The sequence below is a fragment of the Macrotis lagotis genome, chromosome 7 (assembly GCF_037893015.1).
Source record: "Macrotis lagotis isolate mMagLag1 chromosome 7, bilby.v1.9.chrom.fasta, whole genome shotgun sequence".
NCBI classification, from domain to species: domain Eukaryota; kingdom Metazoa; phylum Chordata; class Mammalia; order Peramelemorphia; family Peramelidae; genus Macrotis; species Macrotis lagotis.
This window is the reverse complement of record NC_133664.1, coordinates 197,201,103-197,218,801: the sequence shown is the minus strand read 5'-3', so window position 1 is coordinate 197,218,801 and position 17,699 is coordinate 197,201,103. Positions and strand designations below refer to the sequence as shown.

At 35.0% G+C, this 17,699-nt stretch overlaps 1 pseudogene; it reads right to left on the bottom strand.

The window, feature by feature from the left end:
- Positions 1–3,186: 3,186 nt before the first annotated feature.
- On the bottom strand, positions 3,187–3,540 carry LOC141493945 (large ribosomal subunit protein eL36-like; annotated as a pseudogene).
- Positions 3,541–17,699: the final 14,159 nt, after the last annotated feature.

The window sequence follows — 17,699 nt, the reverse complement described above, 5'->3', positions numbered from 1 at the left end:
TCTCTAAGACTTTGATCTACTTATGTATTGTTGAGCTTCATTAGTGGAGGGCAGAAGAGTTTCTATACTAGAAGTCTGGTGGATAAATGTTTGAATGAATGAATCATTTATTAGGAATATGCTAGGTACAAAGTATTGTGCTTGGGATGCAAAGAAAAAAGTAAGATAGTCTTTCAAGGAATCCCATTCTAGTTGGAGAGACAACACATGAATAATGTTTCAGTGGCATGTCAGATAGAAAGATACTATGATTTATGGAGTTTAGCATCAAAGAGCAAAGTCCTTCTTTAAGGTCATCATCAATTTCTGATACTGAACATCCTTTTCTGAACTTTTCAGAGTACTTGTGGGAATTGTCACTAGTTTGCATCTCCACAGAGGTAGAAATGATGATAACACATGTCCCAAGCAAGAAAAGAGGCAAGTAGGTAGCATACTACTGGGGGTAGGCATTAGGAAAATCTGAATTCAAAATCAGAGGCAGACATTTACTAGCTGAATGACCACAGACAAGTTACCAAACCTCTTTGCCTCAGTGCCCTGAATTATAAAATGGGGGTGATGTGAGGACAAAACCAGATATCTGAAAAGTGCTTTGCAAAAAGCTATTATTATTGGGGGGGCATGCAAGTGTTATTCTAGGCATTCTATTTTCCTTGAAGAGTTTTTTATTCTTTTGGGTAGAATTTCTCTATTTCTCCTGTCAGGACTAACGCAATGTCTTCTTTTTTTAAGGTGTTTTTTTTTTGGGGGGGGGTTGCAAGGCAATGGGTTTAAGTGGCTTGCTCAAGGCCACACAGCTAGGTAATTATTAAATGTCTGAGGTTGGATTTGAACTCAGGTACTCCTGACTACAGAGTCAGTGCCCTATCCACTGTGCCACATAGCCAACCCCTGCAATGTCTTCTTAACTGATCTTTTTACCTCCTGTCTCTCCCCTTTCCAATCTTCCCCAAGTGATTACCCTACTTTAAAGAACTGTCTCAGTTCCGCCTTCCTGTTAGATTGGAGTTAGGATCTTTGAGTGCAGAAATGGACTTTAACTTCTTTCTGAATCTTCAGAACTTGGTACAGAACTACACTCAGTAGATTCTTAATATATGTTTATTGACTGATTGACTAGAGCTACTGGCTCCCTATTACCAGTTCCTTTAGCATTCAAAGCCCTAAATACCTCAATTCCTCCAAACTTTTGAGCTTTATTAAAATACATTCTTCTTCCACACTCTACAGGCTATTACCCTCTCAGAATCCCTATTTGCATGTATGTGTGTGTGTGTGTGTGTGTGTGTGTGTGTGTGTATAAGAATGCCTTAAAAAGCAGAATTGATCAGATGGAAAAGGAGATACAAAAGCTCTCCTAATAAAATAATTCCTTCACATATAAAATGGAGCTAAGAATGTGCATGTGTATGTGTGTGTATACATGCAGTTAGGTGGCACAGTGGATAGAGGGCTGGGTCTGGAGCCAGGACAACTCCTTTTCACGAATTCAAATCTGATCTCAAACCTTGGCCTTGGTTTCCTCAGCTGTAATTAGAAAAGGAAATGACAAACCACTTTGCGATCTTTGTCACAAAAACTCCCAAGAAAACATATGTGTGTATATATATGTATATGTGTATGCATATATAGTTCTGTACATTTATATGTCATATGTGTGTTCGGTGTGTTTATACTTTATAAGCTATGTTATATATAAATATTTCTGTGTATTTGTGAATACACACTTAAAACACCTGCTAGCTAACACCTACCAGTGAATCTTTCCACTGGATGTGTTATATACCCAGGTCAGTATCTAAAATCATAATTACCATCTCCACTTACTAAATGAGGACACTGAGGCAAGAAGAGGTTAAGTGACTTGCCCATGATCACATGGCTAATCAGTATCTGAGGCTTGATTGATTGACTGATTGATTGATTTTTAGTTTTTTTGCAAGGCAAATGGGGTTAAGTGGCTTGCCCAAGGCCACACAGCTAGGTAATTATTACGTGTCTGAGACCAGATTTGAACCCAGGTACTCCTGACTCCAGGGCTGGTGCTTTATCCACTATGCCACCTAGCCACCCCTTGAGGCTTGATTTAAATTCAGATCTACTAGATTCACACACACACACACACACACACACACACACATACACACACACATACACACACACACACACAGGTATTTATAGGAATGATGAAAACACAAGTCCCAAGTTAACTATCTACATACATACACACACATAAATATACCCATATGAATTATATGTGTGTTTGTGACATATTTATTTACAACTATGTGGCATATATATATATGTATATATATACTTATATGTGTTTGTTTATAATGTACACAGATAATGTATAGTAAATAATATCTTAGATATACATAGAATATTTTATGCAGCACTTACTATATTTCAGGCACTATCCTAATAATAACTCTGGGAAGTAAGTGTTATTGTTATTCCCTTTTTGCAGATGAAGAAACTGAGGCAAACAGAGGTAAGTGATTTCCTAAGATCATATGGTTAGTAAGTATTTGAGGTCAGATTTGAACTCCAGACCTAGCACTGTGTGCATACACAAAGATGAATACATGTAACACCTATACAGCCACAATGTATAGACATACACATAAACACACATACATGTATTCATGCAGATAGATAGATAGATAGATAGATAGATAGATAGATAGTAAACTTCTCAAGGACTGGCCCTCTCATTTTTGTCTTTATAGCTCTGACCCTCTAGCAGAGGTTGATACATAATAAGCATGTAATAAATACTTTTCTATTTTAATTGATTGAGTTACTGTGAAAAAAAAGAATCATTTATCATCTTATACAAGACAATCTATCTCAGCAGAACTATTAACTGATGATTAATCCTTGATTAAAAAATATTTATAGCTTAGTTGGAGAGATTCTCTGACAAGTAAGTAAGTGAGAACTTATGGACAATGAATTAAGGTCCTAGGTTCTAGAACACTTTCTAACTCTGTGGCCTTGGGTCACACACTTAATCTTGCTGGGCCTCAGGTTCCTCACTTGTAACATAAGGAGTCTGGAACAGATGACCCTTGATGTCTCTCTTGAATCTAAGAATATAAATTCTATATTTTTGACTAGAATATTTTTAATTTGTCAAATCTTTATTGGGTTAAATGGGGAAGGCAGGCAGGGTCCAGTTTAGTGCTTCTTGGCAGCAGTCTTCCTCATGGCAGCTAGGACATTGCTGAGCTCTTCTCTCTTCCTCTTGGCATGGATGTGAGTTCCCACCCTTTTTTTGATGAACTTAAGGGCTTGCTTATCCTTGGAGACCTTTAACAGTTCCATGGCCCGTCTCTCATAAGGGGCAAACCCACACATCTCCCGGATCATATCTCTCTCAAATTTGGTGTGTTTGGTCAAACGCCCACAGAATCAGCAGTGTCGCAGCTTTGCAACTTTTTGGTAACTTTGTGGCCCTTGTTGACGCCCATGACCATGGGGCATCAGATGGCCATGGCTATGGTGCTATCTTAGCCCCAAGGGCAGCCACAGAAGGAGGGAAACTCTAGAAATATTAAAACAAACTGAATTTGATAATTGATCTTCCTCCTTAGAAATTCATCTATCATATAGCCTATAAGTACTCTGTGTCAAAACTCCACAGTCCATTACTATTCTCTTCCTATGATGCTATATGACTACAAGTCATAAATTACCAGATTCTCAGAAGAATAAAAATTTTATGGAATCTAAAGAGTAATTATGGAAAAGACTAATATAGGTATAGGCAGGCTAAACACCAACAAGCAGAAATGTAATTGGGAAATACTCAACAATATATACAAAAATACAATAGAACCTAGTTAACATTATTGTGTCTAAGTCAAAATGCAGCTAAAAGTCTTTTAATGTATAGCTTAGTTGCTCCCATTTCTATTTGAGAATTACAGCATACTAATATTGATTACTTGCACATAAGAAGTTGCATAAAAAATGCCATCAGAGATATATATGCAATAGGAGTTTAGCTGGTCATGTAGTAAAAGTTAGTAATAACTGCTGGTAAGTCCAAATGTTGTATGGACATCCTTCAGCACAGTGATAACTCCTGAACAGAGAATTGATGACAAGGATAAGAAACACAGCTAAGTAACTGATGGAGACAGCCACACTGAAGTCTTGAGTTAACCAAAGTATTAAAAGAAAGATTTAAGGGATGGTTTCCTAGGGACAACCTGGGACATTTGGATTTTCTGTGTCAACTCAGGTAGGCTACCTGGGAGTGGAATTGGGAAGAACTAAGAAAAGATTCGAAAGTGATCAAGAAAGGATAGAAAGATAATGTAGAAACTGACTGTAGTGGCTAAGGGAAAGGAGACCATGATTCATAAACTCTAGAGTACATTACTTTAGGATTCAGTCTTTGGTAAAAAAAAGAATTCTGCAAGAAGGACCTAAAAGTAAATGGATAAGAGAAGAGCCAAAGAAAACCACGGATTCCTGTAAAACAGTTCCAAGGAAATTTAAGGTGAATTGGTGGAGAAGATAAAAAATTTCCTTCAAAATGAAAAATCACTCTTTTTTGACATAATTAAATAGGGTCTTAACTAAAAAAGTGGAAGAAGAGTAGGCAGAAGAAATTTAAGGGATTTACTGAAGAGTCATCAAGCAAGCAAGCAAACTAGCATTGATTAAGTGCTTACTCTTTCAGTCGTTGGTCACACAGAATTATGTGAGCCATTGTTCCAATTCTTTTATTTTTTAGGTTTTTGAAGGCAATGGGGTTAAGTGGCTTGCCCAAGGCCACACAGCTAGGTAATTATTAAGTGCCTGAGGCCAGATTTGAACTCAAGTACTCCTAACTCTAAGGCTCATGCTCTATCCACTGCGCCACCTAGCCGCCCTGTTGCAATTCTTAATTAGATTTAGTACATGATTAATACTCAAACTCAAATAATTAAACATACTACTGTACTTTGTATAGTCCTTGGCCTCTGGGGGTAATATATTAAAGGGGAGGACTGCAAACAAGGAGGGATGAGAGAGAACAAATATATATAAGAGATTAGCAAGTGAGTAGAAAGTGAAAATAGATCGTCATTCTTTCATCCCCCTTATTATTGAGCACCATCTGCAGAGCACAGGGCTGGATGTGTTTAGATAAGTCTCAGTCCTGGTCCTTGTTCAGACTTAGTAAAGGCTTGAGATTCAAACTAAAACAATTAAATGTATCTCATGAAAAACATCATGAAGTGGCAGAAATAAAATGCTCTAGTAGGTAACTTTCAAATAGGTTGTTGTTAGTAGCCCCAGGATCAAGATTTTATGCAAGAGGCAGTGTTTGAATTGGTGTTTAGATAGGTAGAAAACTGGGATGTGCAAAATGGGGAGGAAAGAGGTCTTTGGCATAGGTAAGAGGATAAGCAAGAATGCATCATCTGATACGAAGAAAAGACTCTTATAAAATTTAAGACATATTATCTCATGGAACCAATATGATTTTGACAAATGAGCATTAGCTGAATCCATCATAAACTTGTGTGATTTCTTTTAATCTCTGCCTCAGGTTCTTCATCTGTAAAAATGGGGGTAACAATAGATAGCATCTACTTCCCAGTGATGTCGTGAGGATTTGAAAAGCAGTAGTGGCTCTATATAAATGTTAGCTAATATTATTATTATTATATTTAACCACACTTACTGCAGTTATGAAGTTGATTTTTTGAACTAAGGTGTAAGAAAAAAGGCTCTTTCACACCATATGTTGACATTTTATTTTGAATTTGATTTTATTCAACTGTTAGCAACAATATTCTCTAAGATTGGACTGCCATCAATAATCAAGTATTTGGGCTTGAAAATGGATACTCTCTTCCCTGCATGACATTTAGTGAATCCAGTTTCACTGAATTACATGAATTAGGGAAAAGTGTTCATTTATCTAAATATTCTATTTAACAATCTATGAAGTATTTAATCTAGTCAACGTATTATTTTATAAAAAATACATGAAATTATCAAAACTGGAGCTGTTGCAAAATAAAGTCTCCATCATAGTGTACTTACCAGCCTCTATAGGTTGCCAAAATAAGATGATCATAACCAGTAAAATGAAGGCATGGTACATAACTGGCTTGTTGTCTAGCAGCATCACAGACCCACCACTGTTTACTCTGTTGAGTTAAAGATTTTTAATTCAACTGAAGTGAACATCAGGTATTTTGAGGTACATACTAGTCACTCATGTAATAAGATCTAATCAGGATTATTGGAAGGAAGAAATGTCTGACTATATGATCTTATCACTGTTTTTTAAATGCTTTTTCCCCCCACCTACAAACCATATTCCATGGACTCCTGCCAGAAATTCCTTGGCAGAATTAATGAGGAGATTCATTCTGCTTTGGATGAGATTCTACTCAGGAACAGAAATGGGGAACACCAAACTGGACATAAGGATTCCTATGGGTCACATATTGACTTAAAATTAATATTATGTTCTGTTGTATTATTTATTTTGTTAAGCATTTCCTAATTACATTGTAACCTGGTTCAGGCCTCACTGGCCCTTGGAGAAGTTTTTGAGACTTTGGTGTAAGATGTCAAATGTTTGTAAACTATCAGAGTGGGAAACACAGCTATAAAAAATTGTATACCCTCTTGGGTATTTTAAGATAGCAAAAAATGTGAAAGGTGTTTACATGGACTATTTGTGCCCAACCTGTGGTAGAGCATTCCAAGCTTGTATTGGTCCAATCAGCCACAACAGGACACACTAATTTGTCTCAAACAGTGATGTCATTTTGGTCTTCTTCAATAACAAAGGACAAGAACCAACCAACCAAACAGCTTCAGTAAAAATAAAGAGGTCTGATAAAGACAAATAACAAACTATCTTGTTTTCTTTTGTACATACATAATGGGGTGTGATTTATAGCAGGATTAAGAATTAAGCATGAAATTGTATTTAATAATTGTCAGTTTTCTCCTTTTAAGAAGAATAGTTCTCTGTTAATGATTTTGAGTACCTTAAATTTTTTCCCCTTCAAGGGAAGAGAAAGAAGACAATTCCATAGAATGGCTTTGAATTATTTCTCATGTTATTCTGAGAATTTTTTTTAGGTTTTTGCAAGGCAATGGGGTTAAGTGGATTGCCCAAGGCCACACAGTCAGGTAATTATTAAGTGTCTGAGGCCGGATTTGAACTCAGGTACTCCTGACTCCAGGGCTGGTGCTCTATCCACTGCACCACCTAGGTGCCCCTTTCTCATCTTATGCTGGGGGAAAAATTTTGAAGATCATATACTTGATAATACTTGAATTATATAATGATATAATATAATATAGTATAATATAGTATAATATAATATAATATAATATAATAATATAGCATAATATAGCATAATATAGTATAATATAGTATAGTATAATATAATATAATATAGTATAATATAATATAATATAATATAATATAATATAATATAATATAATATAATATAATATAATATAATAATACTTGAACACAATACTTGAAAATCAGATAATGGTATGAATAAGTTGCCACAGGCCTCCTTATTTTTTATTTTTACAAATTAACATTTCTGTCATCTCTATCACATAATATGACTACATATGAATTGAAGAAAATAAGATACATCAAATTTATTCTTGTGCACAAACTGTTTCTTCAGTGGAACAACTTTATCACTGTAAATGAAATATGCTAATATAGCTATGGCCTTTTTTAACATTTAAGTAGAAATCAAAGCAAATTACATTATGTTCTAATTGTCATGAGCATCAACTATTCTCAGTATTCTGTACAAGAAAACCACTCTATTCTCAGATGTACTTTGAGGAGACATCACTTAAGAAACATGATTTTATTAATAGTATCTGAAGCAACTTACTCTAGTTAATAATGCTGATATTTCATCAACCTCAAAGGTCAAAAATGCCATTGAAAAGATTAATTTTGCTTTTCCTTATAAGGTTAGTTTCTTTTTTTTTAATAACAAATTCCACTCTTTGTATAACATTTCTGAAGATTGGAGTAAGCATGAAGAAAATTAAAGCCTGGTAAATTCTGACAGATTAAAAATCTCTAAGCCTTCCCAAGACTCTTCTAGTCCTATGGATAGAATGATGTACTTTGAAAAGATGTAAAAGGGAGAAATTCCTCCACTTATTTCTCTGCTCAATATTATTACTCTGAAAATTACTAAAAGCTAATATGGTTTATTACAGGAAAGTAAGAGAAAGGAGAATCCCATACTCTTGTCCTTGTTTTCATGGTGGTTTGTTAGTCTGTGTCCTTTCTAATATTCTAAGATATGTTCCAAAGTGGAACATATCTTTTCCTAGATAACAGTTTGGGGCTGACACAATCCCAATCACACAACATCATTACTTACTTCTCTCATTCTGTAAATGAAAATTTTAAAAATGGTAATGTTTTGAATGTCTTGGAATTGAATTAAGGCCATTCCATAAACATGGATTTTTCTAATAAATATAAATTACCAATACATACTAAGAATTTTAGTTAACAATAGATGTCCTTTTAATCAATAATATATATATATATGAAGAGAACATACTAATTTCTTTATTTTGCAATTAATAATCAATTATCATGTAAAACATACCTTTAAAATTACATAGTTGATGAATAAGCATCATTCAGATCTTTGCTAGTCAGTTGGATAAAATTAGTATTTCTCTTAAAACTGTATATTAAATTTCTTAAAACAACATTTCCCTTATGTATTGGCACCTTCATTTCAAATTGTAGGATTAACTTTAATTTTAACCTTCATCAAACTACACCTTCATTATTCTTTGATATTCTCTGTATTGCTACCTCCTTTCAAACTTTGACTTCTGAACACTGCTTTCTCTCTTATGGATCTTTACTGAATGATGGTGATAGTTATGAAAATTATTGTTCAGATAGGGTTTACATTTCAAATTAAGTTATCAAGTGGTAGAACTACAAGGAAATCTTATTCAAATACTATAGTAATTTTGCTTGAAATTTGTTTATCTACATCACAATATATAGCCTATATAGCAGGTTTTTCTTTTTTTAAAATTATATAACTTTTATTTGTTTTTGATTACATACAATGGTAGTTTTTATCAATCATTTTTTGGTGAGGTTTTGAATTTTACAATTTTCCCTCCCTCTCTTTCTGCCCCCCCAACAGAAGACAATCTGATAGAGGTTTTATATTTACATCCATGAAAAGCATAGATCGAAACTGAACTTGTTGTGAGAGAAGAATCAGATCCAAAAGGAAGAAAGAAAACATTAGAGATAGCAAAATTACATAATACATAAGATAACTTTTAAAAATTGAAGATAATAAACTTTGGTCTTCATTTAAACTCCACAGTTCCTTCTCTGGATACTGATGGTATTTTCCATCATAGGTTCCCTAAAATTGTCTTTGATTATTGTATAGCTGAAATGAATAAGTCCATCATGGTTGATGATCACCCTTTGTTGTTTTTATGATCTATAATATTCTTCTAGTTCTGCTCATTTTACTCAGCATCATTTCATGCAAGTCTTTCCAGGTTTTTCTGAAATCCCATCCCTCATGATTTTTTATAGAACAATAGTATTCTATCACATTCATATACCACAATTTGTTCAGTCACTCCCCAATTGATGGATATCCCCTCAATTTCAAATTTTTTTGCCACTACAAAGAGAGCTGTTATCAATATTTTTGTACATGTGGTATTTTTACCCTTTTATCATGATTTCTTCAGAATACAAGTCCAGTAGTGGTATTGTTAGATCAAAGGGTGCACATTTTTATTACCCTTTGGTATAATTCCAACTTGCTCAATAGAAAAGTTGGATCAGTTCACAACTATCGCCTGTGATACCTCTGGTGTGTGTCTGGACATTGACTTGTGAAAATCAGGTCAAATAGAGATATACATGCAGGGTCATGATACAAACTCTACTGGTTTATTTTTGGAAACTCAGACTTTTTATAACAAAAATTTATCTCAGGAATGACTGGTTAGAAGAGACCCAGTTTCACAATTTCCTGGGTAAAATTATATTTATTCTTAGAAATCTGCATACTTCTTTATCAGAAAAACCTTTTACAACCATCTCTGGAGCCACAGATTGTCCCAGGTCAGGGTTCACTGGAGAACCAACAAATCCATTTAATGAGCAAGAATACATACATATCTCTGATGGAAAAGGTCACCAAGGATATATGTAAATCACTCTCAGGAGCTGGCCCTAAATACACAACTTCACAAACAATGCTTTAGTGTCCCAGATTTTCCATATCCCTTCCAGTATTGATAATTATGCTTTCTGGTCATATTGGCCAATCTGAGAGGTATGAGGTGTACAGTACCTCAGAGAAATATAGCAGAGTTTTCTTAAGCTGAGTTCATGAATTATTTTAAAATATTTTGATAACTTTATTTTAATATAATTTATTTTCTTTGTGATATTCATGTAATTTTATGATTTAAAAATAATATTCTTAGAAGAGATGCACAGGTTTCACTAGCTTATCAAAGAGTTGCATGATTTGTTTTTCTTGAAATGATTTGCTATTTTCTTCTCCAGCTTACTGATAAGGAACTGAGGTTAACTTTCTAGCCCAGTGTAACACAACTAGTAACAGGTTAGATTTGAAATCGAAAAGATAAGTCTTCTTGACTCTAGAACTGTATTCCATACACTGCTCCACCTAGCTGCCCCTTATATTTATAAACACGTACCCATAGTTTATCTAGTTATGTATATGTATGGGGATATATGTATATAAACATATACTTCTTAAGTCAAAATAAGTTAGAGGATATCTGTTTTCAAATTCAGCTTTGGGAGCAGGAATGTAACAAAAGTTACCACATTCTCTAGTCCCTCCAGGAGTTGCCGAGGAACATATGGAAAAAGCAAATTTCACAGTATCAGATGAAACTAAGTAATGCATGTGCTCCACTATTCATATTTATCTGAACATGAAATACTTTGTCCTTTCCTTTGCATCAAAGACTAGTAAGGATGCCAAAATACAGAATGTACTAATTCATCTTTGTAGACAACAGTTGTTCGTACTGTTCTAGAAGAAGACATTTTCAGATCAGTTTTATGTACTTGGCAAACACAATTCTCAATAAATGATGGAATATGTATTTGCAAATGATAGTTTTTTTCATGATATATAGCTGTTCTCTAAAGATGGAATTTAAGCATTATAAAATATTTTAAAAGTGGTCATTTTATGGGTCTTAGTCTTATTTTTGAATGTGCAATATATTTAAGCTAATTATTGAAGAGATTGTATATCAGAGAGAGACAAAAGTCAGGAGAAAAGTAAGTTTTACACAAGGTAAATATGCCCATCAAGTATAGCAACTGCAAAACTATATAATTCCAAGTGTTAGAATATGACACATACTATGACACAGTTGCTTGGACTATACATGAAACCTTTCTGGCTTTATGGAAAATGTCAGAAATTGTGACTCATTGGCATGGTCTTTTCAGAGCTTAATATAATCGAAGAAGAGTCATGATTTAGAGTTTAAACTCTGTTCTATTTAGCAATTTTTATTCAGTGATTTAGGAAAGACAAAAATAGAATGTGTTTCAAATTTGTGGATGAGTCAAAGCTATTAGGAATATTTGATGCATTAAAATGGGGTTCCCAAAAGATTCCAATAGATCAAAATAAGGGGCAGAATCCAATAAGATGAAGTTTGATGGAAATAAATTACAGTTCTTGCACTTAGGTTAAAAAAATTAAATGACAAGTGCAATCTTAGAAATACATTGCATATGAATAATAATTAGGGAGTTTAGTTGAATTCAAGTTTAATATGAATCAACGATGTGATAATAAACATCATTTATAAATATATACTGTTCAGAACAAGGTAGGTCCCATCATACTCTGTTGCTCATTCCATTTTAGAATTGTAGGTTTAATTCTAGTCATCACATAAGAGGGACATTAATATGATAAAGTCTGTCCAAAGAAGGGCAACCACATTCAGCACCTCCCACCATAAATTTCATATGGAAATTCCAGGGCTGATCTTTGATGTCTAAGGATAATGACTGAAACAAATTCGATTACCTGTTGGCTTTGCAGTGAGCCTTCAGATGTTCAGTGTCCAGGAACAAAGAATATGGTGTAACCGATGTTAACCTGACTTAGAACATTGTTAATCATGAAGAACTAATTGCTTTCTTTTACACAAAAATGAAAGGGATAGATTTGTTAGATAGTCCTAACAACCAAAGGATATAGGCACAGGATCCTGGAAAAACTGTAACCCACTTTTATCATAATGGTAAAAAACAAGCAAACCAAAAATACTCTGAAAGAGGTCTAAGGAAAACCTTTTACTCATCTTCCTACCTGTAATTAGAATTAGAGCAAAAGCAAGATGGGTAACTTTTATTCTTTACTTATGAAAAAGGAAATGGTTACTTTAATATTTCAATTGGAAGGTTTTTCTTTCCTTTAAGGTTGTCACTGTCACAAAACACCATTTCTATCTTCTCACAATAATTAAAGATACGTAACTTGTGGTGATCTCTGGAGTGGAATGTAGGATACTTGGGGAAATTGCAAAAAATCAACAGACCACAGATTGTATTGGGAAATGATAATTGCTTTTCATTTTTTCCAACTCTGTCAGTAAAGCAGCAAAGAATGATGAATGAGATAAAGGATGAATGATAGTCTCTCCCTTTCCCTGATCTATTAGTGTCTAAGACTGGGATTTGTCTAATGAGCATGGAGATCATGGGCTCATGAACTTTGGAGCTAAAAAAAGAACTTAGAGTTCAATTAGTGATATACTACCTTTCTCAATATCAATTCAACAATTTGTGCCCACAAAATGCTTTTTACAAGGGATATTTACTAAGCCACCTCTAAAAGTAGGATCCTACTCTCATCTAACTCAGTCCTTGGGGAGCCCTGGCTCGGTTTTAAAGTGATTGTTATCAAGATTTCTCCCGACAAGTTCACTTTTAGGTGTGAGACAGTTAATGGACAAGTTATTCCCTGGCTTGTTGGAGGTGAGTAGACTTACAGCTGGGGTCAGTTCCTGAGGTCACTGCTCAAAGTTAGGTCATCTGCCATTAGAAGAAACAAAAGGTGTTTCACATTCAGAGCTACCTAGTGACCAGGTGAGGAAGCCCTCTTCACTCAGATTTTTTTACAACATTTTTTTCTCCTCAGTTGAAAGTCATCAAGGATACTGAACTTTTTTATCTGTTGGTACCTTTTATATACCTTCACTTCCACTGAACAATTGTTTGTCATCATTAGAGCAAGTCAATGAGAAATAAAGGAAATGTTCACATGCTCTGAGTGTGTAGATGAAAGACTGTCCTATCTCGCAGCTTCAGAAGCCTCCTCTTGGGATGATACCAGGTCAGTCAGTTAACATGTATTTAGTAAGCTCTTACTGTATGCCACACACATATATAAGTACTAGTGATACAAAACAAAGCCAAAACACCATTCCTGCCCCCAAGGAGTTTACATTGCAATGGGAGAGATAACAAAGAAACAACTATGTACAAGTAATATACACAATGTAAATGGGAAGAAATCTCAGAGGGAAGGCACTAATGATGCCCCCAGGAATTGGAAATCTTTTGAAATTATTTTCCTTTCTCACTATTCTTAGGACTTTAATTATCTAGGAAATATCCTTCTTGCATGGGAGTATTTCTTTTTCAAAGGACACAGAGAAGGGCAGTTTACCTCAAAGGAATGAATCATTAACTGTATATTTTCAAAATATCTCTTCACCTACTTTATTTAAAAAAAATATTTCAAAACCAAATTGACATTTAAAGGTACACAAATAAAGGGAATTAGAAAATCACTTTTTTGAATGCACAAAGTCTATCAAAAGTAACTGATGGCCGCTAGGTGGCGCAGTGGATAAAGCACTGGCCTTGGAGTCAGAAGTACCTGGGTTCAAATTCGGTCTCAGACATAATTACCTAGCTGTGTGGCCTTGGGCAAGCCACTTAATCCCGTTTGCCTTGCAAAAACCTAAAAAAAATAGTAACTGATGGGGGCAGCTAGGTAGTGTATAAAGCACTGGCCCTGGAGTCAGGAGTACCTGGGTTCAAATCTGGTCTCAGACACTTAATAATTACCTAGCTGTGTGGCCTTGGGCAAGCCACTTAACCCCGTTTGCCTTGCAAAAAAAAACCCTAAAAAAATAGTAACTAATGACCTTAAAAACACAGTTTTCTAAGACTTACACGAACTGATGTTGAGTGAAGTGAGTAGAACCAGGAGAACATTGTACATATTAATAGCAACATTGTGTGATCAACAATGAATGATTAACTCCTCTCAGCAGTACATTGATTAAAGACAATTCCAAAAGACTTGTGGTGGAAAATGCTATCCACATTCAGAGAAAGAACTTTGTAGTCTGAATGCAGACCAAATTACTTTTTAAATTTTGTTTTTTTTTCTTGTGATAAAAAAACCTGATTATTCTCTAGCAGCATGACTAATATGGCAATGTGCTTAACATGATTATATATATGTATAGCCTACATCAGCTTACTTGCTGTCTTGGGGAGGGAGAAAAATGTGGAACAAAAAATCTTTCAAAATCCGAATATTGAAAACTAGCTTTTGTAATTGGAAAAAAGAAAATATCAAAAAAAAATCTATAAAATAGCCTTGAGGTTTTTGGAGTACAGGATAGCACAATGGAATGAGCACTGGCTTTCTAGTCAGAGGATCTAGATTTAAATCCCATCTCTATTATAATTTAATGCTATTGCGACCTTGGGAAAGTTACTTAACTTCTCTTGAAGTCAATATTTCATCTTTTCATCATGACCTCTAAATTTTGATCTATAATCCTTTGAAAGGCATAAACTTCTCTGGAAATAATGAAAGAAACTGGAAAGAACATTGGATTGGAGGTTTGGAAAGGATCTAATCCAACTTGTATTGCTACCTGGCTATACAATATTGAATAAGCTATGTAATTTTTCTAAACATCAGTTTCTTCAACTGTAAAGTGAGCATCTTGGAATAGCTGATCTACAAGGCCTCTTCCAATGCAAAAAAAAATTTTGTTTATAAAACTCTAGGATTGACAGCCTGAGATCTTCAGACAATCAGGATTTGGCATCAAATTGTTCTCTACCATTTACTAGCTGGGTGATCCTGAGCAACATATTTCATCTCCTTGAGGCTCCTTTTCCAAATCTATAAAATGGAAATGATATTTTTATTATCTAATAGGGTGACTGTAAGGAAATTACTTTGTAAAGTAGAAAGTACTTACAATAAAGTTACTACTATAAAAATAAGGGATAATAATGTGATGGTGATGGTAATAATAATAGCTAAGTAAATGCAGAGATGAATATAAGGGTCCAAAATGCTATTGAGAGCAGCATATATTTTTAAGGAATGTCATCTTTTTTTATTTACACATTACTAAAATATTCTTGTTTAAGAGTAAACATGATACCCCCTTCCCCACAAAAATATAAAACCACATGAGGATTAAAGTAAAAGAAAGAGGAAAAAAATGTGTTTCAGTCTATGTTCTGATACCATCAAGTCTGTCTCAGGTGGATCACATTCTTTATCATAAGTCCATCACAAAAGTTACTTCCATATTTTTCCACAGTTGCTGTTGCTTATTGTAATTCCCTCCAACCATTCCTCCCCACTACCAACTATGTATATTTTCTCTTTCTTTTCACTCTGTTCCTCTTCTAAAATGTGCTGTTGGGTAGCTGAGTGGTGAAGTGGAAAGAGCACCAGCCCTGGCTAAGAGGCCCTAAGCCCACATACCACCCCAGAGACCCAGCAATCACCCAGCCTCATGGTCCTGGACAGGCCACCCAATTCCAGCACCTTGCAAAAAATAAAAAAGAAAATGTGTTACATCTGACTATTCTCTCCTATGATCTACCCTCTCCTTTGCAACCCACATCCTCCCCCCTTCGCCCTGTCCTTCTCTTCTTTTTATTCTAGATGCCTATATCCTATTGAGTGTGTATGCTGTTTCCTCTCTGAGCCATTTCTGATGAGAATGAAGGTTTCCTCATTCCCCCTCATCTTGCCCCCTTCCATACCATTGCAAAAAAGTATCTTTTATATGAAATGTCTTAGCCTATTCCATCTCTCCTTTCTCTTACTCCCAGTACATTTCCCTTTTAGCCATTGACTCCATTTTTACACTATATCTTCAAATTCAGCTCTCTCCTGTGCTTCATCTATAAAAGCTCCTTCTACCTGCTCTATTAAATGAGAAGGTTCATATGAGTATTATCAGTATCATTTTTTTATGCAGGAATACATGCAGTTCATCATTATTAAGACCTTCAATAATTTACCCTTCTCCTCCATTCTCTATACTTCACCTGAATCCTATACTTGAAGGTCAAACTTTCTGTTCAGCTCTAGTTGTTTAAACAGGAACATTTGAAATTCCTGTTTGATTCAAAGTCCATCTTTTCCCCTGGAAGAGAATGTTCAGTTTTGCTGGGTAGTTGATTCTTGGTTGTGTTCCAAGCTCTTTTGCCTTCTTGATACTATATTCCAAGCCCTATAAGCCCTTCATGTAGTTGCTGCTAAGTCCTGTGTGATCCTGACTGCAGCATCACTATATCTGTCTTTCTGGCTGCTTGTCATGTTTTCTTTTTGACTTGGGAGTTCTGAAACTTGGCTATAACATTCCTGGGGGTTGCTTCTTTTTGGATCTCTTTCCGAGGAAGATTCATGGATTCTCTCTATTTCTATTTTATCCTTTGCTTCTAGGATATCAGGGCAATTTTACTATAGGAATTCTTTAAAAATGACGTCAAGGCTCTTTTCCTGACATGACTTTCAGGTATTCCAATAATTTTGAAATTCTTTCCTGAATCTGTTTTCCAGATCAGTTGTTTTTTTCAATGAGATATTTCACCTTTTCTTCTTAATTTTCATTCTTTTGGTGTTGAACTATTGTGTCTTGATTTCTTGCAAAGTTATCAGTTTCCTTTATCTCCATTCTAAATTTGAAGCATTTGTTTTCCTCAGAGAGCTTTCTTAGCTCCTTTTCCATCTGGCCAAGTTTTTTAAAGCATTCTTCTCAATAACTTTTGAACTCTTTTATCCATTTGACTTATGCTGATTTTTAACAAGTTATTTTCTTCAGCATTTTTTTGGGTCTCCTTGACTAAGCTGCTGACTTCTTTTTCCATGTTTTTCCTGCATGTCTCTCATTTCTTTTCCCAAATTTTATTCTATTTCCTTTACTTGATTTTCAAAATCTTTTTTGAGCTCTGTCATAGTCTGAGCCCAACTTCTGTATTTCTTGGAATCTTTAGATGCAGAAGCTTGGACTTTCTCATCTTCAGATTTAGTATTTTGATCCTCCTTGGGATCATAGACAAAGTAATTGTCAATGGTCTGGTTTTTTTTCCCCCTTGTTTACTCATTTCCCTAGTCCATGCCTGGTTTTGGGGTGCTTCCTGAGCTTTTGAGTTTTATTGGGATACCTCCACAAGGACCTCAGTGTGTGAAGCTCTGACTACTGTCCTGGTCTGTGAATGACCCCAAGTGCACCCCTCTGCCACAGGGCTGGGGGGGTCCCTGCTTTATGGTGGGGGCTAGACTATGATCAGGATCTAAATATGGTCAGAGCCCCAGGGTCCTGTTTCAGGA